The sequence below is a fragment of the Oncorhynchus mykiss genome, chromosome 2 (assembly GCF_013265735.2).
Source record: "Oncorhynchus mykiss isolate Arlee chromosome 2, USDA_OmykA_1.1, whole genome shotgun sequence".
Classification (NCBI taxonomy): domain Eukaryota; kingdom Metazoa; phylum Chordata; class Actinopteri; order Salmoniformes; family Salmonidae; genus Oncorhynchus; species Oncorhynchus mykiss.
In genome coordinates, this window is record NC_048566.1 from 34,816,937 (window position 1) to 34,823,998 (window position 7,062).

The following is a 7,062-nucleotide window of genomic DNA, read 5'->3' on the forward strand; positions in this document are numbered from 1 at the left end:
CTATATACTAAAGATATAAGCTATATTTCAAATAACTGTCCAGTGTTTCCAGATTTCTAGGAAATATGACCTATAATTAATTACAATATGAGTGCAATCATTTTCCTTTCTAATTATTTTTAATTAAATATGTTAAAAAGCATCTATTCTCTGTTGGAATGGTGTAGGAGTACTCCAACAAATAGAATGGTGTGTGTGTATACCGGTATTTCAAAATATTAATGTGGGTAGACTGCTGATTGGCCAGCTCGGCCAATGATCCAACATGATATCATGTTCTATGTCCACAAATGTGAGGATAGGACGAGTCAACAACATTATTTGGATGTGAGTTAACAGAATATTCACTTTTAAACTTTTTTCCCTGGACAGATACTTGTACGGTATCTGTATAGTAATCCTATAACCTAGTCTCAATTATGGAAGGCAAAGCATGTTGTCTCATAAATAGTACATATGGAAGGAAGTATGCTATTTCAACAAACACATATAATGACTACCCCACCTAAAGCTTCTTCCCTTTCTATGATACATATAGCCACAGTATAGTGGTTGGAGTCTAGTTGGGCTGGCTGGCTGGCTGGCTGTGTATAATAATAGGATATTACATAAGTGCCATCCCCAGTATACTACAGCAACTACAATATGGGTCCCTAGTCAAATCAAATCAAATACCATTTTATTGGTCACATACACATGGTCAGCAGATGTTAATGCGAGGGTAGCGAAATGCTTGTGCTTCTAGTTCCGACAATGCAGTAATCTCTAACAAGTAATCTAACAAATTCACAACAACTACCTTATACACACAAGTGTAAAGGAATTAATAAGAATATGTACATATAAATATATGGATTTTGCAGTAGATGGTATAGAACAGTATATACATATGAGATTAGTAATGTGAGATATGTAAACATTATGAAAGTGGTGTTATTTAAAAGTGACTATTGTGTACATTTATTAAAGTGGCCAGAGATTGAGTCTGTATGTTGGCAGCAGCCTCTCTATGTTAGTGATGGCTGTTTAACAGTCTGATGGCCTTGAGATAAACAGCTTCTATCAGTCTCTCGGTCCCAGCTTTGATGAACCTGTACTGACCTCACCTTCTGGATGATAGCGGGGTGAACAGGCAGTGGCTCGGCAGCTTGTTGTCCTTGATGATCTTTTTGGCCTTCCTGTGACATCTGTAGGTGTCCTGGAGGGCAGGTAGTTCACCCCCGGTGATGCGTTGTGCAGGCCGCACTATCCTCTGGAGAGCCTTGCAGTTGAGGGCGGTGCAATTGTCATACCAGGCGGTGATACAGCCCGACAGGATGCTCTCGATTGTGCATCTGTAAAAATTTGTGAGTGTTTTAGGTGACATGACAAATTTCTTCAGGAAACTGAGGTTGAAGAGGCGCCTTCTGCACCATGTTGTACAGTATGTGTGGGTGAACCATTTCAGTTTGTCCGTGATGTGTACGCCAAGGTACTTAAAACTTTCCACCTTCTCCACTACTGTCCCGTCGATGTGGATGGGGGGGTGCTCCCTCTGCTGTTTCCTGAAGTCCACGATCATCTCCTTTGTTTTGTTGATGATGTTTTGTTGACGTGAGGTTATTTTCCTGACACCACACTCTGAGGGCCCTCATCTCCTCCCTGTAGGTAATCTCGTCATTGTTGGTAATCAAGCCTACCACTGCAGTATCATCTGCACATTTGATGATTGAGTTGGAACCGTGCATGCCCACGCAGTCATGGGTGAACAGGGAGTACAGGAGAGGGCTGAGAACGCACCCTTGTGGGGCCCCAGTATTGAGGATCAGCGGGGTGGAGATGTTGTTTCCTACCTTCAGCACCTGGGGGCAGCCCTTCAGAAAGTCCAGGACCCAGTTGCACAGGGCGGGGTCGAGACCCAGGGTCTCGAGCTTAATGACCTATTGGACATTGGGCCTCTCATTGTGTATATGCCCCCAGAGAGGTGCATGGGAGCATGAACTTTGAAGGGATTCACAGTTGTTCTCCACAGACCTCCTCCACACTGCTCCTAGACATTTCCACTTCACAATAACAGCACTTACAGTTGACTGTGTCAGCTCTAGCAGGGCAATTATTAGACTTGTTAATCACTGAGCTCTTCAGTAAGGGTCATTCTACTGCCAATGTTTGTCTATGGAGATGACATGGCTGAGTGCTCGATTTTATATACCTGTCAGCAATGGGTGTGGCTGAAATAGCCACTAATTTGATGGGGTGTCCACATACTTTTGTATATAAAGTGTATATTACAATATACTCTGCCATCCTTGTCCATACTATAGGCGTTCACTCAGAATTCATCCTGGAGTATTTTTCAGTGGGGGACGTTTAAGACAAGAATAGAACAGAGATTGAATCAAGCATTCCGACGAATAAGGATTCATTCTTGGAAGACATTATGACAGTAAATAGGCATTAGTGTCTACGCAGTCTTATTGATGTCTGCCTGAGATCTTGTGTTGAAGGCTTGGTGTTCCCCGCGGGAGATTGCAGAGATGCTTTACTCACCCAATAACTCTGTCTGCAAGTGATACACGTGGGCCTGTAGAAGACATTAATTTGTCGGATGATATCATGGAACTGTTTGGATCGTTTTAGACTGAGATAGAGAGGAAACAAATGTTTTCTTTAGTCAGAGAAAAGGTTTTTTGTAAATTTCGATCATAAAAGCTATGTGTCATATTAGATGACAGATGTCATAAGAAGATATCAACGTGTGATAACTGACAAAATGACGCTGTCATAACACCAAACACTGTGATGTTGATATCACTTACAGGTATGCTGTCTCTCAGTGCAGCTATTGAAGAGGCCAAAACAAAACAATTCCGGTACAGTACAAATACTGTATAGTATCTCATACAGGAAATCTCACAAATATTGGTGTTGTGTACTAGGTTTGACACCTATGGGCATCCTTCATTTTTGATGTCACTACTTGATATTCTGGGACTAGGGGACGGAGGCACATGGTGTGCCATGCAGTGAAGTGGACATTGATGCAGTCTTATTGCATTAATTTATGATTTAGTACAGAAGTATTAAGACGGAGACAAAACGAGTGGAAGTGGAGGAAAACAGATACTGAGGCTTCATTATGTGTGTAGGGGAAAAGGACTGTTCCTAATGGCATTGCATTATTTTTTCATTAGGGTAAACCCAGGGGGAGAATTCTCCCACACCCTGATTTATTTTTACTTTATTTAACTAGGAACAAGAACAAATTCTTATTTTCATCAATGGCCTAGGAACAGTGGGTTAACTGCCTTGTTCAGGGGCAGAACAACAGATTTTTACCTTGTCAGCTTGGGGATTCGATCTTGCAAACGTTCACTTACTAGTCCAACGCTCTAACCACTAGGCTACCTGCCGCCACATTATTTCTAACCTTTATTTAACTAGGCAAGTCAGTTAAGAACGAATTCTTATTTTCAATGACGGCTACGCTGCCGCCCCTAACGGTAGGCAATTAAGGTCACAGTTATGAAGAGTGTAGAGATGCAACAAGCCCAATTCTACTTCAGCTACCTACAGTTAGGATTCAATTTCAGATATAAACTCAGAAAAAAATACCCCTTTTTCAGGACCCTGTCTGAAAAAGGGGGAGGCCTGGGAGGCCTGGGGGAGGCCCGGGAGGCCTGGACCCTGTCTTTTAAAAAAATCCAAATAACTTCACAGATCCATTTATCTTCTTATGACAACTGTTAAGTATTTAATAAAGGGTTTAAACACTGTTTCCCATGCTTGTTCAATGAACCATAAACAATTAATGAACATGCACCTGTGGAACGGTTGTTAAGACGCAACAGCTTACAGACGGTAGGCAATTAAGGTCACAGTTATGAAAACTTAGAACACTAAAGAGGCCTTTCTACAGACTCTGAAAAACACCAGAAGAAAGATGCCCAGGGTCCCTGCTCATCTGTGTGAACGTGCCTCAGGCATGCTGCAAGGAGGCATGAGGACTGCAGATGTGGCCAGGGCAATGCATTGCAATGTCCGTACTGTGAGGCGCCTAAGACAGCCCTACAGGGAGACAGGACGGACAGCTGATCATCCTCGCAGTGGCAGACCACGTGTAACAACACCTGCACAGGAACGGTACATCCGAACATCACACCTGCGGGACAGGTAAGCTGAGAGAGGCTGGACTGAGGGCTTGTAGGCCTGTTGTAAGGCAGGTCCTCACCAGACATCACTGGCAACAACGTCGCCTATGAGCACAAACCCACCGTCGCTGGACCAGACAGGACTGGCAAAAAGTGCTCTTCACTGACGAGTCATAGTTTTGTCTCACCAGGGGTGACGGTCGGATTCGCGTTTATCGTTGAAGGAATGAGGGTTACACCGAGACCTGTACTCTGGAGCAGGATCGATTTTGGGGGTGGATGGTCCGTCATGGTCTGGAGTGGTGTGTCACAGCATCATCGGACTGAGCTTGTTGTCATTGAAGGCAATCTCAACACTGTGCGTTACAGGGAGACATCCTCCTCCCTCATATGGTACCCTTCCTGCAGGCTCATCCTGACATGACCCTCCAGCATGACAATACCACTAGCCATACAGCTCATTCTGTGCGTGATTTCCTGCAAGACAGGAATGTCAGTGTTCTGCCATGGCCAGCGAAGAGCCCGGATCTCAATCCCATTGAGCACGTTTGGGACCTGTTGGATCGGTGGGTGAGGGTTAGGGCCATTCCCCCCAGAAATGTCCAGAAACTTGCAGGTGCAAGTGCAAGTCACTCCACAGCTAACTTTTATATAGCTCAAACGGCTCGTACGTTGTCAAGCGGGCGGTCATGTGTGTTGGCGAGTTAGAGGGCCCTGGTTCAAGTTTAGTGAGGCAGCTCTACATGCTAAGCCAGCACACTGACACCGGTTATACTACATCTATTTTTGGACTCATAAATGAATTATGTACCAATTGATTCTTGAAGAATATAACTTAGAAATGCCTCATGAGTTTAGTTCAATAAGTGTACCCCATCAGAACCCAAAATATAACCTTCATTTACTCCAATGTTTAACCTTCATTTACTCAATCTGATTGGATGGGCCTTGCTCCCCAGTGGGTGGGCCCGGGTCCATTGTTGACTGCATTGATGTTTCAAGTACCTATATGCTGGGGGGGGTGGGGGTCTGACGCTGCTCAAATGCTCTGTCTAAACGTTGATACTTTCATATCGGCAATAAATAATTTTCAATGAACGAAATGTTAAATTATTACACACCTTTATATGGTTCGGGTCCCCACACGGCCATATGTCCATGCTACAGCTCTTGTTTACGAAAGCAGAGACGACCAGCTATTCTTATGAGATATCTAGAACCTCCGAACACCTGTGTGTAATGGAAAGACGTCAGAAAAGTTTTGTAACTGATAAATACTGTTAAAACAGAGTTAAACGTGTACAGTAACTGTTTATTTTGCATTTGTGAAATGAAAGTAAAGGGCTTTATGTTTCTAGAACCGTATCTCAATGAGAATCAATTCACATTTAGATGTAGTATTTGGCTGTTTTGGCTGCCAGAGCCAGTTTACCTCTGTCACATGACCTGGATCAGATGGTTCAGCACCATCCTATGACAATTGCTTACATCTTTTGTGTAATTATCATTTCTGGAAAAGGCTTAAAATCAAAGGTTAAAATCCAAGTCGAGTGACATGATCAACCAAAACACAGGGCCAACATTTGCATAACAAATAAAGTCCTCGGACGTACAGAGGAGGAGGCTCGCCCACACTCCATAACAGTGCATGTTGGGCGAAGCCTACCTTTACAGGTAAGAGGCAAAATCCTGTTAACTGTGTATCTCCAAGTAACAGTGCATGTGATATCCTTTCCTACACCAAAATAACCTGCAGTAAATACTACTGACTGAATGGAACACGTCTTTCGTGTAGCTCTATTTGGCATATGCTGTGTAACATACTGGCATTTTGGAAAGCGACAGTGCAATATCAAACAGTGCTGAGGGAATATGTGAGACAGAAGCCATCTGACTCTGCTGTTTGTTTTGAATCCTTCACAGTGTTTTCACACAACAACAACAGAACAAACAGTAGCATCAGAAGACCAGGGCTCAGCTAGTGACTCTGATACACTTCTCTACCAACCATGGTCATGTCTGCAGAGACATTGTTTCAAATTTGATTAGTCGTGTGTACAGGATACGAACACAACAACGCAACGATAAGAATTAATAAAGTATAAGAACACGTACATAAAGTAAATGGCTCAGTAGAATTTAATAAACATTTTAGCATAAGTATAATACAGGAAGGCAGAATTTATAGTCCAATATTTACACGTGTTTCAGGGAAGGGGGGATGGGGGGGGGTTTAAATTGTGCAGTATTTAGCAGTCCTAGTAAGAGTCTGGTAGTAGCAGTTGTGATGTGTGTATAGCATGAATGTATATGTGTGTGTCTTTGTGGACGTGTGTACACTGAGTATACCAAACATTAGGAACACCTTCGCAATATTTAATTTTCCCTCCCACCCATCCTCCACCCCAAAAGGTGTCAAAAGCATTCAACAGGGATGCGGAATCATGACGTCTTCAATGCTTCCCACAGTTCTGTCAAGTTGGCTGGACATCCTTTGGGTGGTGGACCATTCTTGATACATACGGGAAACTGTTGAGCGTGAAAAATGCCAGCAGCGTTGCAGTTCTTGGCACCTACTACCATACCCTGTTCAAAGGCACTTCTTGCCTATTCACCCTCTGAATGGCACACATACACAATCCAGGTCTCAATTGTCTCAAGGCTTAAAGATCTTTCTTGAACCTGTTTCCTCCCCTTCATCTACACTGATTGAAGTGGATTTAGTGACATCAATAAGGGATCATAGCTTTCACCTGGATTGACCTGGTCAGTCTATGCCATGGAAAGAGCAGGTGTTTTCTTAATGTTTCGTACACAAAAGTGTATGTCTGTGTGGGTGTACGTGTGCTAAGGTGAGGAGAATCAGAGCAGGTGGTCAGTCCAGTTCAAGTGTTCAGCAGTCTGATGGCTTGAAGATACCCACAGGCTCAGA